The following is a 20,038-nucleotide window of genomic DNA, read 5'->3' on the forward strand; positions in this document are numbered from 1 at the left end:
TCTCTTGCCCAGCATGATTTGCTAGACCTTCTCTACCATGGTTGTGAGCCTCTTCTTCATGATGGTTCTCCATGTTTTCATCCATATCTGGTTCAAAGTACTCCTCCTCTTTCTCAGCACCAACTATTCTCTTTCCTCTTGCTTCCCTCCTTAATCTAAGGAAGGTCCTCTCAGGTTCAGAATCAAAGGAAGTTGAAGCCCCGCTTCTTCTCCCTGTCATACAACCAACAAGGCACAAGCAAGGAAATAGTTGCAGAAAGTACTCTTGTTAAAATTACTGTTAGCGTGAGTGATGCAATATATCAAACAGTTAGTGGGTTAGTGAACTGAATAGTAAATAACTAAGAAAAATGAGTATGGGGGAAGGGAGGAAAATAACTAAAACTGAAAGTAATTAACTCAAACAGAAATTTAAATCAAACAAAAGAAAAATGCTCAATCTAGTTATCCTCCAATTTAATCATTGTTGATACAAAATCAATCCCCGGCAACGGCGCCATAAACTTGATAGCATGGAAACTTGTCTCTCAACAATTTTCCTTCGGCAAGTATACCTAATTGTCGTCAAGTAAAAACTCACAATAGAGTAAGGTCGAATCCCACAGGGATTGATTGGTCAAGCAACTTTAATTAGAGGAATGTTCTAGTTGAGCGAAGCAGAATTTGGTTTGTGAGTTGCAGGAAATTAAATGGCGGGAAAGTAAATAGCAGAAAACGTAAATTGCTGGAAATAAAGAGCTGAATGTAAATGGCGGAAAGTAAATTGCAGAATCTTAAATGGGAATGGGGAAGATGCTCATAAAAGTAAATTGCAGAAATTAAAGAGAATGGTAAGATCAGAAATGGGGATTCATTGGGCTTAGGAGATGTTGCATTCTCCGGATCAAGTTCATTTTCATCTCTTACTCAATCAATGCATTCATTGATCTCCTTGGCAATCTTAAGTGATCGAATTCCAATTCCTTGGTAATTCAATCTCTCAAATCTTGATCAATAGCCAATTTCTTGGTCAATTGCTCATCAGAAGAGATGAAGTATGGTCACTGATTATACCACATGCATTCCCAAATCAAGTGTTGGTAGGATTATAGTCACCATACCCAACCAAACCCAATTTGGTCCAACATGAGAAAGCATTTCTAGCATGATCTCTTCATTCCTCTTCCATGGTTCAGAAGAGATCCAAGTATGAATAGCTTCTTTTCCAAGATAACTACCCAATTAGATGAAGATTGAAAGCTTTCTAGTAAAATCAAGAGAAAAGATAGAAGAAGAGTAATGAAAATTACTATTGATCCATCAAATTACAACAGAGCTCCCTAACCCAATGAAAGGGGTTTAGTTGTTCATAGCTCTGGAAATGGAAAACAAAGATGGAGAATACATCATGAAAACTAGAACTAGAAGTGCAGAGAAAGTAAATTATACAGAGAGTAGTTCCCAATTTCCAATCCCCCAAAAAGCTTCTTTCTAATTCAAAACTACCCCTATATATACTACTCTTTTGATCTTCTAGTTGGTTCTTCAAGTCTTGGATATGGGCCTTTGGATCTTGAGTTTGAAGCAGCTATCTTCCACAGTGGGCTTAGCTTTACTTGCAGAGAGAAAGTGTGGAATAGGCAGGGTGTTTAGCTCAGGACGTTAGTGGCGTTAACGTTAAGTGAGAGTGTGGGTTCGAGAACGTTAGTGGCAATCACCTTTTTCACTAACGTTCCTCACCAAAGGATAATCCACATTAACTTCAACGTTAGTGGCACTAACGTGACAACTAACGTTGCCTCTTGGTCCTTTGCACACGTTATTGGGACTCAGCTTTTCCAATAACGTTGAGAGACTTCCCTTCCCCCTACGTTAGAGTCCACGTTAACTTAGTTAACGTGGCTCTTAACGTAAGCTTGCCAATCCTTCGAGAATGTTAGTGACACTTACCTTTGTCACTAACGTTCCAATGTGCCCCTACTTCCCACGTTAGAGTCCACGTTAACTAGGTTAACGTGGCTTCTAACGTAGTAATGCTAGCCATCTCCAACGTTAGTGACAAAGGTGAGTGTTACTAACGTTGGCTCATCATCTCTCTTATCCACGTTAGCTTCCACATTAACTAAGTTAACGTGGGAGTTAACGTATCTCATAGTGGCTTGTGTGGGTTCACCCCAACGTTAGGGACAAAGGTAAGTGTCACTAACATTGGCGATCACATGCTTTCTCCACGTTAGTTTCCACGTTAACTAAGTTAACGTGGGAGTTAACGTGGCTCATTGTGGCTTGGCCAATGTTAGTGACAAAGGTGAGTGTCACTAACGTTGGCTTCTCTTTTGCTTCCCAACGTTAGAGTCCATGTTAACTGAGTTAACGTGGCTCTTAACGTGGCCACTTATGAGCTTGGCCCAACATTAGTGACAAAGGTGAGTGTCACTAACGTTGGCTCCACTTTCTTTCTTTCATGTTAGAGTTCACGTTAACTTAGTTAACGTGACTCTTAACGTGGGCTATGATGGCTTCGAGGACGTTATTGGTGATTACTTTTCTCATTAACGTTGCAAGCTAGCTCCCATTCCACATTGGTGGTCACGTTAGTTAGACTAACGTGGCTGCCAACGTGGCTCTTTCTTGCTTCCTTTGTCCTGAAATCAAGCAATACAGTGCATCAAAGTTCTACTCCACATCATGAGACATGCATCATCCAATTTGTCATCTAATTCATGCAAAATTCTCATGAAATCATGTAAAGTGCTCAATGTATGCTTAAATCAAGATGTAAGTGAAATTCTACCCAAAACTTGCTTATTTCTTAAGAAAACGCATGAAACTACCCTAAAACAGTAAGGAAAAGGTCAGTGTAACTGGCCAAAATGCCCTGGCATCAATAGCTCCGGCCGCCATTCACCAGCCGGTCACATCATCTCTGACCAGCAAAGAAGATCTCGTCCGAGATCGATTCACAGTTTCAGGTAACCCTCGGAACATTGGTGCCGTTGCCGGGTACCTGGAAGTCATTCCATCCACATGGCAGACGACCATGAAAATGACCATGACTCTTATCTGGAAGACAGGATGCCACACAAAAATACGGATACTACACCAAAAGATACTCCTCAACCTAACAAAGATAAGAATTTGCCAAACACGGAAGCTATGGAAGCACTTCAAGACCGCCTAAAACAACTCGAGAAAGAGGTGGAGCATCAATGAAAAGCTAAGAGAGACCTACGACGGGAAGATAGGCGACGCCGTGAGTTAGAAGACAAGCTCCTAAAACTTGAAGTAGATCTCAACGCCAAAACTACTCGATCCGGCCACGAAGATGGCCCCCGTAAGGACCAAGACCCATTCACCAAAGAAATCATGAGGACCAAAATCCCAAAAGACTTCAAACTTCCCGACATGACTTTATACGATGGAACAGCAGATCCCAGCCATCATCTCAGTAATTTCAGAAGCAGAATGTACCTCACCAATGCCTCAGATGCAGTTCACTGCAAAGCCTTTCCGACTACTTTAACAAAGACAGCAATTAAATGGTTCGACAATCTGCCCCCTAGGTCCATCTCAAGCTTTGACGACTTAGCCGAGAAGTTTTTGGCTAGGTTCTCCATCTAAAAAGACAAAGCTAAACACGCCCCAAGTCTATCATGAATCAAGCAAGGAGATCGGGAAAGTCTCCGCAGCTACATGGAAAGATTCAACAAAGCATGTCTGGACATACAAAATCTACCAACAGAGGCCGCCATTATGGGTCTCATTAATGGCTTGCGAGAGGGACCTTTTAGCCACTCTATATCGAAAAAACATCCCACATCTCTGAATGAAGTGCAAGAACGAGCAGAGAAGTACAACATGGAGGAAAACTCTCGAATAGGAGAGACCTCGAAATCCAGATTCTCCTACTCCTCCCGAGATAAGGATAAAGAGTCCAAGAAAAAAGAAGATCAGCATGGAGAAAAGATCAACAAATACCACAATTACACCCCTCTTCGGGTATCTCTCGTAGATGTCTACCGAGAAGTATGCTATACTGAAAAGATACCCCCAGCTCGACCACTCAAAAGCAAAAAAGGAGAAAGAAATCGGGGTGAATATTGTTAATACCATCGAATCTATAGACATTCCACCAACGAATGTTTTGACTTAAAAAATGTCATAGAGAAATTAGTAAGAGAGGGAAAATTAGATCGGCACTTAGCCAGTCGAGCTAAGGAACTAAGAAAAAGAAGAAAGGACGAAGATGTCGGACGAACTGAACGACCACCTCGTACCCCGGACAGACATGTTCACATGATACACGGAGGATTTGCGGGGGGAGGAATCTCAAAATCATCTCGCAAAAGACATCTTAAAGATGTATATCATGACGAGGGAAGAGAGGAAGCACCCGACATCCACACAATCACTTTTATTAAAGAGGACGCAGCTGGCATCATCTCGGGACATGACGATCCCATGGTCATCACTATCATATTGGCCAATGCAAATCTCCACCGTACACTGGTAGACCAAGGAAGCTTGGCCGACATCTTGTTCAAAACTGCCTTCGACAAACTCAGCCTGGAAGAAAAAGAACTCAGAGCATATCTGAACAGCCTATTCGGGCTGGGAGACACCCCAATCCAACCACTTGGGTACATCTCATTACACAGGACCTTTGGAAAAAGAAACCGGTCAAGGACACTCAATATAGACTACATCGTGGTCAACGTAAGTTCAGCCTACAATGCCCTAATAGGTCAGACAACGTTAAATCAGCTCGGCGTAGTAGTCTCGACTCCACACCTGTACATGAAATTTCCAACCACAGATGGAATAGCTACAATAAAAGTAGATCAGAAGACGACGCACCGCTATTATAACGAAAGTCTAAACCTCAGAGGCAGAGGAGAAAAATTCCACACCATCAAACTTGGTGGAGTTCGAGGGCGGGAAGAACTCCGTCCACAACCCGAAGGTGAAGTAGAAAAAGTCCAGATCGGAGATGTCCCAGACAAAACAACCAATATCGGCACGATCTTAACAGGAAACATAAAAGAATCACTCACACAGTTCTTACGAGACAATGTCAACCTCTTCGCATGGAAGGCCGCAGACATGCCGGGCATAGACCCTAAGTTTATGTGCTACAAGTTGGCAGTTTACCCAGGATCTCGGCCAGTATAGCAAAGGCGTGGAAAGCTTGGACCAGAACGATCCTAAGCTATGAAAGAGCAGGTACAAGCTCTACTGGAGGCTGGATTCATAAGAGAAGTCAAGTACCCACTATGGCTAGCTAACCTCATCCTGGTGAAAAAATCAAATGGGAAGTAGCGGATGTGCACCGACTACACTGATCTCAACAAAGCTTGCCCAAAGGATCAATATCCACTCCCAAGTATCGACCTCTGGTAGATGCCTCCTCCGGATACAAATACCTCTCGTTCATGGATGCCTACTCAGGATACAATCAAATCCCGATGTACCCACCCGATCAAGAAAAAGCTCCATTTTTAACCCCAAAAGCAAACTACTATTACGTCGTCATGCCTTTCGGACTCAAAAAACGCAGGAGCTACTTATCAAAGATTAATGAATAAGGTCTTTGCAGACCACATCGGGAAAATCATGGAAGTCTACTTGGACGACATGTTAATAAAAACACAAAGTGAAGAGGCGTTACTGTCAGACCTCACCCAAGTATTCGACACTATAAGAAGATATGGCATGCGGCTTAACCATGCAAAATGCACCTTCGCAGTAGAAGCTGGCAAATTCTTGGGTTTTATGCTCACACAAAGAGGAATCGAGGCAAATCTGGATAAATTCCGGGCCATACTCGACATGAAGAGCCCGACTTGCGTCAAAGAGGTACAATAACTCAATGGAAGATTGGCAGCCCTGTCCAGGTTCCTAGCCGGATCAGCAATAAGATCTCTCCCCTTCTATGCCACTCTAGGGAAGGGAAAGATGTTCGAATGGAGAACGGAGTGTGAGCAGACCTTCTAAGATTTCAAAAGATTCTTGGGACAACCACCTGTCCTAACTCGGCCACGGAAAGGAGAACCACTTATATTATACCTCGTAGTAGGAAGTCGGGCAGTAGCCTCAGCACTGGTCTGAGAAGACGACAGTAGGCAACAACCTGTATACTTCATCAACAAGGCACTACAAGGATCTGAACTAAACTACCAAAAAATAGAAAAATTTGCCTATGCTCTCATATTAACATCCCGATGACTTCGTCAATAAAAGGCATTCTGCAAAAACAGATTTAGCAAAAAGAATCTTACAATGGACTGTTAAGTTGTCTGAATTCGACCTTCAATATGAAGCTAGGACAGCCATCAAATCGCAATATTTGGCTGACTTCATTGTAGAATTGACAGACACCCCAGAAATCCCTACAAAATGGAATCTCTATGTAGACGGTTCCTCAAACAAAACTGGAAGTGGCATGGGTGTTATAATTGAAAGCGATTAGGGAACCCAAATCGAACTTTCCCTCAAATTCGGGTTCCCTGCCTCAAATAACCAAGCTAAGTATGATGCACTACTAGTGGGTTTGAAGCTGGCTAAAGAAGTTGGAGCTCAAAAGCTCATCATCTTCAGCGACTCACAGGTGGTCACTTCACAAATAGCAGGAAGTTACCAAGCCAAGGATCCCACCATGAAAGGGTACTTGGACAAAACCAAGGAACAGCTCGAACAACTCAGGGAATGTGAGGTCCGCCACATACCCCGAGAATAGAATGCCCGAGCTGATGCGCTCTCAAAATGAGCTAGCACCAAACCAGGGGGTAACAATAGAAGCCTCATCCAAGAGATGCTGCAGAACCCGTTAATCTCGGAAGAAGAAAAGGTCCTAGTCATAACAGATTTGGATCAAGGATGGATGACTCCCATAATTAATTACCTCAAAACAGAAACACTCCCTACAGATAAGAAGGAGGCAAAGAGGTTAAAACGGAAGCACAATACTACACCATCATAAATAATACTTTATACAAGAGAGAGATTTTAACGCCACTATTAAAATGCGTGCCGACTTCCAATACAAAGGAAGTTTTAGAAGAAGTACACAGTGGCATCTGTGGCAACCATATCGGGGCACAAGTACTTACTAAGAAAGTACTCCGAGCTGGATTTTATTGGCCGACCTTACAAAAAGAAGCAACAGAATTCGTGAAGACATGTCCACCATGTCAAAAACATGGCATCTTTCACATCGCTTCGCCAGAAGAGCTCATCAGCGTAACCTCACCCTGGCCATTCGCAAAATGGGGACTCGATCTTCTCGGACCCTTCCCTCAAGGATCAGGACAAGTTAAATTCCTCATAGTAGGGGTTGACTATTTCACAAAATGGATCGAGGCAGAACCCCTAGCTAACCCCACTACTCAAAGAAGTTGAAAATTCCTATATAAAAACATTGTCGCAAGGTTTGGGGTTCCAAACTCTATAACCACAGACAATGGCACTCAATTTACAGATGCAGGCTTCAAAAAGCTGGTGGCCGATCTAAACATAAAACACCAATTCACATCCGTAGAACACCCCCAGGCCAATGGACAAGCAGAAGCTGCTAACAAAGTCATATTAGCCGGGCTAAAATAGAGATTACAAGATGCAAAGGGAGCCTGGGCCGAAGAGCTCCCCAAGTACTAAGGGCATATCGGACGACTCCACACTCCACCACAAAGGAGTCACTCTTCCGATTACCTTACGGAATGAAGGCAATGATCCTAGTGGAGGTAGAAGAAGGGTCGCCCAGAGTAATCCACTACAACGAAGAGGCCAACTCCCAGCTTCAAAGGGAAGAACTCGACCTACTCCCAGAAATCTGAGAAAGAGCCCGGATCAGGGAAGAAGCATTAAAACGTCGAATGGCTTTAAGATATAATCAAAAGGTTGTGCCGCGTGGTTTTGTCGAGAACGACCTCATCCTAATCCGAAATGATATCGGAGCAACTCGACCTGGAGAAGGAAAGCTGGCAGCAAATTGGAAAGGACCCTACCGAGTTATAGAAGTGCTTGGAAAGGGCTACTACAGGCTGTCTGAACTCGAAGGCCGAGAGCTTCCAAGGTGATGGCACGCCTGCAACCTACGAAGATTCTCTACAAATCCTCTTTTACAAGATGCATTAATCTGATAACGCCAAAATTTATCGCCCGATTATAAAGCTACAGATCGGTAGAAAGATGAAAACCAAATTCATCAAAAGGTCGAGCAAACGGGGATCAAACCCAATTTCTACGAAATCGGCAAAGATGAAAAAGCAACAAAAATAGAATAATGCAAGAAGTTATCGAAAGTGATCCATAGAAAGGACCTAACGAGGTCATAATAAAATGGGTCACTAAAAATAAATTAAAAGACAGGCCGACGTAAATAAGTCGGACCAGTCGACCATAATAACCAAAGTTATAAAAAGTAAATCCCTGGAAAGAGGCTTGGCCAGCCCTACAAAAAGAGGATTACTAAAAATAACTTAGAAGGGACCAACGTAAAGAAGTCAGCCCAAAACAAAAAGTTATAAAAAGTAATCGCTAAAAGAGACCTGATAAAGGTCCAAAAAGAGGATTACTAGAAATAACTTAAAAGGGACCGACATAAAGAAGTCGGCCCAAAACAAGAAGTTATAAAAAGTAATCACTAAAAGAGACCTGATAAAGGTCTAAAAAGAGGATTACTAGAAATAACTTATAAGGGACCGACGTAAAGAAGTCGGCCCAAAACAAAAAGTTATAAAAAATCCCTAAAAGAGACCTGATAAAGGTCCCAAAAGAGGATTACTAGAAATAACTTATAAGAGACCGACATGATAAAGTCGGCCCAAACCCAAGCAAGTTATAAAAGTTAATCTATAAAAGAGGCCTGACCAAGGTCCAAAAAAATAGATTGCCAGAAATAACTCAAACCAAACCGACATGATGAAATCGGCTTTTAAACGACTACCAAAAAATCCATTAAGAAAGACCTAACAAAGAGTCCAAACAAAATGGATTACCAAGGCCAAGAAAAAGAAGACGGCCGACAGAAGGCACGCAAGTTGGATCCAGGAAAATCCACGATCTCAAAAGACTCATAAGTATGAAAATACAAAGGAAGTCAAAAGAAGTCGGACAAACAAGGTTCCAACACTCCCAAAACACCACGAAGATATCAAATAAGTGCAGACAAGCGTATTACGAAAAAAAAACAAGTTATAATAGTAATAATAAGAGCTCAAGAAGCCACTAAAAGTCAACTCCAAGAGCTTGAGAAATTACTTTGTTTTTTAAAAAAAGTTGCTAACAGAAAAGCAACTAAAGGAGTCTAGTAGTTAGAAACCACAAGTTACAAAACATAAAAAGTTCAAAGCCCACAAGCCGGGCTATATACAAAACATCCAAAATAGTCAGAGAGGATCCAAAGAGTTCCCAGTTGCAGCATCCCCAGGTGAAGGAGGGCGAGTCTGAAGGGGCACCGCATCCACCGTCCCATCATCCCGGTTAAAGACCTGACAATCAGGATCCGACTCGGGATGAACAACTGCATGGGTTGAAGAAGTCAGTGCAACAGAGACCTTGGCAGCAGGCACAGAAGGAGGCTCGATGTCGTCATCATCATCGGGGTCATCAGGAACAATTTTACCATCCTTCACAATGTTGTCCAAGCTGAAGAGAGAGAGGTCGAGATCGGGCGCAAGGACTCGAACTTGATCCTTCAAATTCTCATAAGCAGCATTGACACTGCCCACAAGATGACCTTGGAGCTCGGCATAATTAGCTCAGGCAGACTCCAAATCCTCCCTAAGACGCATCATCTCCCTATAGGTCGTGACAAAGCTCTCCTTATGCTTCAACGCCATATCTTCGGCCAACTTTGCAGAAGCCGCCAAGGCGATAGCTCTAGTTTTTTCACCCTCCAGCTCTTTCTCCAACTTGGTCACCTTCACGTCGAGCTCCTCCTTTAAACCCTTCATTCGGTCAAACTCCAGCTTAGCCTCCTCCATAAAGGCCTTTGTAGCATGAATGGGAAGATCTTAGGCAGTCCGATATAAAGCCGCCCCCATGTTTGCCATCTTGATGCTGTTCTGAGTAATAAAATCCAGATGACGAAGAAGAGAAACATCGTCAGTAGGGATAGTACCATAAGGACCAATTTGCTAGTCCACAAACTCGATAGCATCGAAGTCAGGGGCATCAAGGTTAAAGGGCTTAGCTATTTTTTGTTTTTTCGGAGAAGGAGCGCCGGTAGGATAAGAGGTAGCAGCAGAAGTTTATGGAGGATCGACCAAATGAACCCGAGGGGTAGGAATCATCTTCCTCGATCCAAGAGAGCTCGGTACAAATGGCTTCGGTAAAACATGAGAGGATCCTTCCCCAGCCACCTTGGCCGAGATGTTTAGGGCCGTAGTCGCCTTCCTCGCCTTTTTGAAGGCCTTCATGGAATCATTGTTTTTAACCATCTCTGGAAAAAACACAGCAAAAACCCAGTTACAAATTGAGAGAAAAAGAACAAGCTCGACAAAATGAAACAAAACAAAAACAAAATAAGTCAACCACTACCCAGCTCAGCTCGGAGAAGCGAGGGATCCCCTAAAAACCTTTTTGTGTCAAGATAAGGAGGTTATCCCCAGTTCTCCTCCAACACGTTAACAAAGGCCTGTTTAACCTCGTCCAACATCTCCCACGTATACCTCGACACCACAACATTCTTTTACCACTATAAAGGAAAGGCGGGCTCGTCATTCTCATCCAGAAAAAAAGGGCGAGCTCCTTCAACAGCTCGAACTTTAAAGAAATAATTCTTGAAGTCTCTAAAAGACTCATCATACATCGAAAATACTTTCTTTCGTTGGGCAGACCAAAAAGAAACCCAAGAAGCTTTCTTTTTGGCAAAAATCTCAGGCTTGGTCAAAACGAAAAGGTAAAGAAAGAGAGTTTGAGAAGGCTTAACATCCAGTTCCTGACACAACAACTGGAAAATCTTGACAAAACCCCATGAATTCGGATGAAGTTGGGATGGAGAACATTGCACGACCACAACAAATTTGTCTCAAAAGGAGTAAAGGGAAAGGTAATGTTCATTTAGCTGAAGAAATAGTCATAGGCATAAAAGAAGGGACGTTCCCCCTGGACCGAAGTAGGGAAACAGACCCTCTTATCAGAATCAGGTGCTACTAGCTCAGAATTTTTCTCCTACTCCCAATTACTACAAATCCTATGATATTTTCTTAGCTCCACACAGAATTCAGAATTTACCATAGAAACATACATCAGAACAAGGGAGTCCAGCCAATCGGACATGCCCTCAGGAACTTTGGAGGAGGTCTCAATAATATTTTTGCAAGAGGAAGACATGGTCAACTAATCCTACAGCAAAGAAAAAAGAGAGGAATTACTAGATAAATAGTTCGGCCATCAGCTCGGACAAATATTACTAAGAGCAACACAAACAGCAAAAAGGACACCCCAGGACCCACACCAAAGATCCAAGGGCATCCTTTGGAGGCAATTATGGAACAAGGACTCGGGAAAATCTACAAGCCTACACCTCTACACCTCCTAACAAGAAGATAAACCCTTTTTCAAAGATAACCCTTTTTTAACAAAAATGACACTCCGACAAGAAAACCACAAAATTCAAAAAGCCATCAAAAGTAGCTGTCAACATCAAAACAAGATCAAAATCACCAAAAGGCGCAATCCTTTTCCAAATAATTAAACAGTTTCATCATCCCAAAATTCCAAAAATGGTGACGCAAACTGAGGTAATAACAACATTCAAAACCCTAAAAGCATCAACTATCAGGGAAAAAGCTAAGGGGTATAGACAAAGCAAAGGAACTCCAAAAAACATGCATCATAACAACAACCAAGCATAATGACACAAAAAGGCTCAAGCTTTCACACATAAATTCAAGCAAGATCAAAATTTTTCCATAAAATAAAATAATGCAAGCAGGAAGAAGAATAGTAAAGAAAGAAAGAAAGAAACAGAAACCAACTTGAAAAGAGGAGGGGACGATGAATGCTGAAAGGTTGAAGCAACGACGAAACCGAAAGATCACCCTTCGAAAGAACAAAGGCACCAAAACAGTCACCAGCGGCGTCACAGGGAGAAGCGTGAAAAATGTAAAAGGCAAAGAATCTCAGGCAAACCAGAAGAGAGAAAAGCGAAAAAGGGAGTTTCGGGAAGCAGAAGGGAGAAAACAGAAAGCAAAAGGTCTTTTTGCAAATTCAAAATGAAAGTGGGAGGCAAAGGAAACGGAGCGTTAAAGAAAGTAATGGGTTATTAAAACCCTCGCACGTTTCCAAGACAGAAAGACGTGCATTTCAAAAGAGCGAAAGAAACGCCTATTTCAAAAATCAAGGAAAAACGTTCCGCATTCAAATGGAAACTCTACAAAGAAGAAATCGACAAAATGCTCGAGTTCGGCTTCACCAGAGAAGGATCGAAGTCCTAAAACTAAGACTCGACCTCAAAAGAAAGACCGAGCTCGAGCAGGGGCACTGTTCATACCCTGGGTCGAGCTGTCCGACCTAGGATGTTTAGCGACTAGGTGACCGACCTCTTCAGATCCGACCATCCGACCTCTTCTCAAAGAGCTCGGCCAAATTGCCAGGAAAGCCCAATAAGGGCCCAGATAGAGGAACACGACCCAAATCCAAAGTCAACCCAAGCTTATAGATATAAGGGAGGTTCCCTTAAAGATAAGATGACTTCACTCAAAGATAAGATAAGATAAGATAACTATCTTATCCCCAGAAAGGTCATCTCCTACTATTATAAATACACTAGAGCACCCAGGTATAACTCATACTCTGATTCTACTAAAAACCTGCTTAATACCCTAGCTAACTTAATCATCGGAGTCCCTTGCAGGTACCACCACCCTCTGGTGATAAAGGATCAGCAGCATAAGCCAGTCCAACAAGTCGGACACAACAGCTCCGGCCGCCATTCACCAGCCGGCCACGTCATCTCCTACCAGCAAAGAAGATCTCGTCCAAGATTGATTCACAGTTTCAGGTAACCTTTGGAACACCTTTCTTCTAAGTCATCCCATTATTCATAGGATTTCTTTCAGAAGTATACATGAACTAGTTATTTGCAACCATTTCAATGAGTTCCTAGGCTTCTGCAGGCGTCTTCTTCAGATGAAGAGATCCACCAGTAGAGTGGTCCAATGACATCTTGGACAATTCAGACAGACCATCATAGAATATACATAGGATGCTCCATTCTGAAAGCATGTTAGAAGGACACCTTCTGATCAATTGCTTGTATCTTTCCCAAGCTTCATAGAGGGATTCACCTTCTTTTTGTCTGAAGATTTGGACTTCCACTCTAAGCTTGGTCAACTTTTGAGGTGGAAAGAATTTAGCCAAGAAAGCATTGACCAACTTTTTCCAAGAGTTCAGGCTTTCTTTAGGTTGTGAGTCCAACCATATCCTAGCTCTGTCTCTTACAGCAAAGGCGAAAAGCATAAGTCTGTAGACTTCAGGATTAACCCCATTGGTTTTAACCGTGTCACAGATTTGTAAGAATTCAGCTAAGAACTGACGAGGATCTTCCAATGGAAGTCCATGAAACTTGCAATTCTGCTGCATTAGAGAAACTAATTGAGGCTTAAGCTCAAAGTCGTTTGCTCCAATTGCAGAAATTGAGATGCTTCTTCCATAGAAGTCAGAAGTGGGTGCAGTAAAGTCACCAAGCATCTTCCTTGCATCTCCGCCATTGTTGTTATTTTCGACTGCCATGTCTTCTTCTTTTTCGAAAATTTCTGTTAGGTCCTCTCTAGAGTTTTGTGCTTTAGCTTTTCTTAGTTTCCTCTTCAGAGTCCTTTCAGGTTCAGGATCAGCTTCAACAAGAATGTTCTTATCCTTGTTCCTGCTCATATGAAAAAGAAGAGAATAGAAAAGAATAGGAATCCTCTATGTCACAGTATAGAGATTCCCTTATGTAAGTAGAAGAATAGAAGAATAGAATGAAGAAGGAAGAACAAGGAGAATTCGAACACAGAGAGAGGGAGAGGGTTCGAATTTTAAGAAGAAGAGAAGTGTTAGTAATTAAATAAAATAAATAGAAAGAGGTGAGAGAGAGAAGAAATTTGAATATTAATTTAAAGGAAAAGAAAAATATTTTTGTTTTATTTTATTTATTAGTTGGAATTCGAAATTTAAGAAAAGAAATAAAATAATAATAAAATTAAAATTTAAAACAATTAGTTAATTAAAAATAATTTTGAAAAAAAAGGGGTTAGTGATTTTCGAAAATTAGAGAGAGAGAAAAGTAGTTATGTGGTTTTGAAAAAGATAAGTAGTTAATTGAAAAAAGATTTGAAAATCAATTTTGAAAAGATAAGAAGTTAGAAAAAGATTTTGAAATTAAGTTTTTTTTTTTTAAAGATATGATTGAAATCTATTTTGAAAAAGATTTGAAAAGGAAATTAAAAAGATTTTATTTTTGAAATTAAAGTTGATTACTTGACTAACAAGAAACTAAAAGATATGATTTTAGAATTTAAAGATTGATCCTTTCTTAATAGGCAAGTAACAACTTAAAATTTTTGAATCAAAACATTAAATGTTAGCAATAATTTCGAAAATTAGAAATAAAATTAAGAAAAATATTTTGAAAATCAATTTTAAAGTATTCGAAAATATTAAGAAAAATGAAAAAGATTTGATTTTTGAAAAAGATTTGAAAAGATAGAATTTTTAAATTGAAATTTTGACTTGACTAACAAGAAACAACTAAATTTTAAAAATTTTTTAATAAGTAATGAGCGGATAATTTATACGCTTTTTAGCATTATTGTTACATAGTTTTCAGTATGATTTAGTTAGTTTTTAGTATATTTTTATTAGTTTTTAATTAAAATTCACATTTCTGAACTTTACTATGAGTTTGTGTGTTTTTTTGTGACTTCAGGTAATTTCTGGCTGAAATTGATGGACTTGAGCAAAAATCAGATTCAGAGGTTGAAGAAGGACTGTAGATGCTGTTGGATTCTGACCTCCCTGCACTTAAAGTGGATTTTTTGGAGCTACAGAACTCCAAATGGCGCGCTCCTAATTGCGTTGGAAAGTAGAGATCCAGGGCTTTCCAACATTATATAATAGCCCATACTTTGATTAAGGATAGACGACATAAACTGGTGTTGAACGCCAGTTCCATGCTTCATTCTGGAGTCAAACGCCAGAAACAGGTTGTAAAGTAGAGTTAAACGCCAGAAACAGGTTACAAACTGGCGTTCAACTCCAAGAAAGACCTCTACACGTGTAAAGCTTAATGCTCAGCCAAAGCACACATCAAGTGGTCCCCAGAAGTGGATTTCTGCATCATTTACTCATTTCTGTAAACCCTAGTAACTAGTTTAGTATAAATAGGACTTTTTACTATTGTATTTAGAGGGATCTTTGGAACATCTTTAGTTTCATCTTTAGATCACGTTTGGGGGCTGGCCTCTCGGCCATGCCTGGACCTTCATCACTTATGTATTCTCAACGGTAGAGTTTCTACACTCCATAGATTAAGGTGTGGAGCTCTGCTGTTCCTCATGAATTAATACAAAGTACTACTGTTTTTCTATTCATTTCAAGCTTATTCCTTCTCTAAGATATCCATTCGCACCCAAGAACATGATGAATGTGATGATTATGTGACGCTCACATCATTCTCACCTATGAACGCGTGCGTGACAAACACTTCCGTTCTACATGCAAACAAGCTAGAATGAGTATCTCTTAGATATCTAATACAGAGGACCGAGTCCGAGATATTAGAATCTTCCTGGTATAAGTTAGAACCCATGGATGGCCATTCTTGAGATCCGAAAAGTCTAAACCTTGTCTGTGGTATTCCGAGTAGGATCTGGGAAGGGATGGCTATGACGAGCTTCAAACTCGCGAGTGCTGGGCGTAGTGACAGAAGCAAAAGGATAGTAAATCCTATTCCAGTATGATCGATAACCGACAGATGATTAGCCAGGCACTGACAGCGCACTGGACCATTTTCACAGAGAGGATGGGATGTAGCCATTAACAACGGTGATGCCCTACATAAAGCTTGCCATGGAAAGGAGTAGAAATGGTTGGACGAAGACAGCAGGAAAGTAGAGGTTCAGAGGAACGAAAACATCTCTGCACGCTTATCTGAAACTCTCACCAATGGATTACATAAGTATCTCTATCCTATTTTAATTATCATTTAGTACACTATAATCTCTTAATACATTTGAATCCGCCTGACTGAGATTTACAAGGTGACCATAGCTTGCTTCAAGCCGACAATCTCCGTGGGATCGACCCTTACTCACGTAAGGTTTATTACTTGGATGACCCAGTGCACTTGCTGGTCAGCTGTGCGAAGTTGCGACAAAGAATTAAGATTATGAACGTGCGTATAAAGTTTTTGGCGCCGTTGCCGGGGATTGTTCGAGTTTGGACAGCTGACGGTTCATCTTGTTGCTCAGATTAGGCAATTTTATTTTAATTTTAAGCTTTTTAATTCTTATTTTCGAAAAATACAAAAAAAAAAATTTTTTTTTCTTCTTTTTGGTTTTTCCCAAAATAATTTTCGAAAAATCCAAGAAAAACATTTAATAAAATCATAAAATCAAAAATATTTTTGTGTTTCTTGTTTGAGTCTAGAGTCAACTTTTAAGTTTGGTGTCAATTGCATCTTTTTAATTTTCTAAAAATTATTTTCGAAAATTTCATGCATTGCATTCTTCATGATCTTCAAGTTGTTCTTGGCCAGTCTTCTTGTTTGATCTTCATATTTTCTTGTTTTGTGTCTTTTCTTGTTTTTCATATGCATTTTCAATTTGTTAATGTCTAAAGAATAAAAATTTTTAAGTTTGGTGTCTTGCATGTTTTCTTTTCTTGAAAATTTTTCAAAAATAAGTTCTTGGTGTTCATATTGACATTCAAAGTGTTCTTGGTGTTCATCTTTACATTCATAGTGTTCTTGCATGCATCACATGTATTGATCCAAAATTTTCGTGTATTGAGTCTTTTTATTGTTTTTCTCTTTCATCATTAAAAATTCAAAAAGCAAAAAAAATATCTTTCCCTTATTTCACTCATAAATTTCGAAAATTTGGATTGACTTTTTCAAAACTTTTTAAAATCCAATTGTTTCTTACGAGTCAAGTCAAATTTTCAATTTAAAAATCTTATCTTTTTCAAAATCTTTTTCAAAATCAAATCTTTTTCAATTTTCTTTTCATATTTTCAAATTTCTTTTTAAAATTTTTCGAAAATCTTTTCCATTTTTTTCGAAAATATTCAAATCTTTTAAAATTTTCTTATTGTATTTCTTAATTTTCGAAAATCTTATTAGCATTTAATGTTTTGATTCAAAATTTTTCAAAGTTGTTACTTGCCTATTAAGAAAGGTTCAATCTTTAAACTCTAGAATCATATCTTCTTAGTTTCTTGTTAGTCAAGAAATCAACTTTAATTTTCAAAATCAAATCTTTTTAAATTTCTTTTTCAAATCTTTTTCAAAATAAGTTTTCAAATCTTTTTTCCATCAATCTTATCTTTTTATTTCAATCATATCTTTTTCAATTTCAATCATATCTTTTTCAAAAACAAATTTCAAATCTCTTTTAATCAATCATATCTTTTTATTTCAATCATACCTTTTTCAAAACAACCTAACTAACCCTCTCTCTCTAATTTTCGGAAATTCCTTTCCTCTTTTTCAAAATTTCTTTTTAATTAACTAATTATTTTTAATTTTAATTTTAATTTAATTTCAAATTTAATTTTCGAATTTGAAATCTAAATTTAAAATATTTTTATTTTATTTTGTTAAATTTTCGAATTCTTCTCTCATCTCTAATCTCCTTCTATTTAGATTCTCATCTCTTCCTCCTTCTATTCTTAATTTCTTCTACTAACATAAATGAATCTCTATACTGTGACATAGAGGATTCCATATTTTCTTTTCTGCTTTCTTCTTTTTTTTCATATGAGCAGGAACAAGGATAAGAACATTCTTGTTGAAGCTAATCCTGAACCTGAAAGGACTCTGAAGAGGAAGCTAAGGGAAGCTAAAGCACAACTCTCTGGAGAAAATCTGACAGAAATTTTCGAAAAAGAAGAAGATATGGCCGAAAATAATAACAATGCAAGGAGGATGCTTGGTGGCTTCACTGCACCTAATTCAAATTTACATGGAAGAAGCATCTCAATCCCTGCCATTGGAGCAAACAATTTTGAGCTTAAACCTCAATTAGTTTCTCTGATGCAACAGAACTGCAAGTTTCATGGACTTCCATCTGAAGATCCTTTTCAGTTCTTAACTGAGTTCTTGCAGATCTGTGATACTGTTAAGACCAATGGGGTTGATCCCGAGGTCTACAGGCTTATGCTTTTCCCGTTTGCTGTAAGAGACAGAGCTAGAGTATGGTTGGACTCTCAACCTAAAGATAGCCTAAACTCTTAGGATAAGTTGGTCACGGCTTTCTTAGCCAAGTTCTTTCCTCCTCAAAAGCTTAGTAAGCTTAGAGTAGACATTCAAACCTTCAAACAGAAAGAAGGTGAATCCCTCTATGAAGCTTGGGAGAGATATAAGCAACTGACCAAAAAGTGCCCCTCTGACATGCTTTCAGAATGGACTATTCTGGATATATTATATGTTGGTCTGTCTGAACTATCAAAGATGTCATTGGACCATTCTGCAGGTGGATCCATTAACCTAAAGAAAACACCTGCAGAAGCTAAAGAACTCATTGACATGGTTGCTAATAACCAGTTCATGTATACTTCTGAAAGGAATCCTGTGAGTAACGGGACGCCTATGAAGAAGGGAGTTCTTGAAATTGATACTCTGAATGCCATATTGGCTCAGAATAAAATATTGACTCAGCAAGTCAATATGATTTCTCAGAGTCTGAATGAAATGCAAGCTGCATCCAACAGTACTCAAGAGGCATCTTCTGAAGAAGAAGCTTATGATCCTGAGAATCCTACAATAGCAGAGGTGAATTACATGGGTGAACCCTATGGAAACACCTATAATCCCTCATGGAGAAATCACCCAAATTTCTCATGGAAGGATCAACAAAAGCCTCAACAAGGCTTTAATAATGGTGGAAGAAACAGGTTTAGCAATAGCAAGCCTTTTTCATCATCCACTCAGCAAAAGACAGAGAGTTCTGAGCAGACCCCATCTAGCTTAGCAAACATAGTCTCTGATCTATCTAAGGCCACTTTAAGTTTCATGAACGAAACAAGATCCTCCATTAGAAATCCGGAGGCACAAGTCGGCCAGCTGAGTAAAAGGGTCACTGAAACCCCTCCTAATACTCTCCCAAGCAATACAGAAGAAAATCCAAAAGGAGAGTGCAAGGCCATTGAATTGATCATCCTGGCCGAACCTACAAGGGAGGGAGAAGACGTGAATCCCAGTGAGGTAGACCTCCTGGGACGTCTAGTGATCAACAAGGAGTTTCCCTCTGAGGAACAAAAGGAATCTGAGACTCATCTAGAGACCATAGAGATTCCATTGAACCTTCTTATGCCATTCATGAGCTTTGATGAGTATTCTTCTTCTGAAGAGATTGAAGATGTCACTGAAGAGCAAGTTGCCAAGTACCTTGGTACAATCATGAAGCTGAATGCCAAATTATTTAGTAATGAGACTTGGGAAGATGAACCTCTCTTGCTCACCAATAAACTGAGTGATCTGGATCAACAGAGATTGCCTCAGAAGAAACAGGATCCTGGAAAGTTCGTAATACCTTGTACCATAGGCACCATGACCTTTGAGAAGGCTCTATGTGACCTTGGGTCAGGGATAAACCTCATGCCCCTCTCTGTAATGGAGAAACTGGGAATCTTTGAGGTACAAGCTGCCAGAATCTCATTAGAGATTGCAGACAACTCAAGAAAACAGGCTTATGGACAAGTAGAGGACGTGTTAGTAAAGGTTGAAGGCCTTTATATCCTTGCTGATTTCATAATCCTAGACACTGGGAAGGATGAGGATGAATCCATCATCCTTGGGAGACCTTTCCTAGCCACAGCAAGAGCTGTGATTGATGTGGACAGAGGAGACTTAGTC

At 39.8% G+C, this 20,038-nt stretch overlaps 2 non-coding genes across 2 annotated transcripts; one reads left to right on the forward strand and one right to left on the reverse strand.

The window, feature by feature from the left end:
* Positions 1-13,203: 13,203 nt before the first annotated feature.
* Positions 13,204-13,311, forward strand: LOC112773933 (small nucleolar RNA R71). Its single transcript, XR_003188453.1, has one exon. It is a non-coding gene; the product is annotated as a small nucleolar RNA R71 (small nucleolar RNA).
* A 5,161-nt stretch (positions 13,312-18,472) lies between these two features.
* On the reverse strand, positions 18,473-18,580 carry LOC112774896 (small nucleolar RNA R71). Its single transcript, XR_003189351.1, has one exon. It is a non-coding gene; the product is annotated as a small nucleolar RNA R71 (small nucleolar RNA).
* Positions 18,581-20,038: the final 1,458 nt, after the last annotated feature.

The sequence above is a fragment of the Arachis hypogaea genome, chromosome 18 (genome assembly GCF_003086295.3).
Source record: "Arachis hypogaea cultivar Tifrunner chromosome 18, arahy.Tifrunner.gnm2.J5K5, whole genome shotgun sequence".
Lineage (NCBI taxonomy): Eukaryota > Viridiplantae > Streptophyta > Magnoliopsida > Fabales > Fabaceae > Arachis > Arachis hypogaea.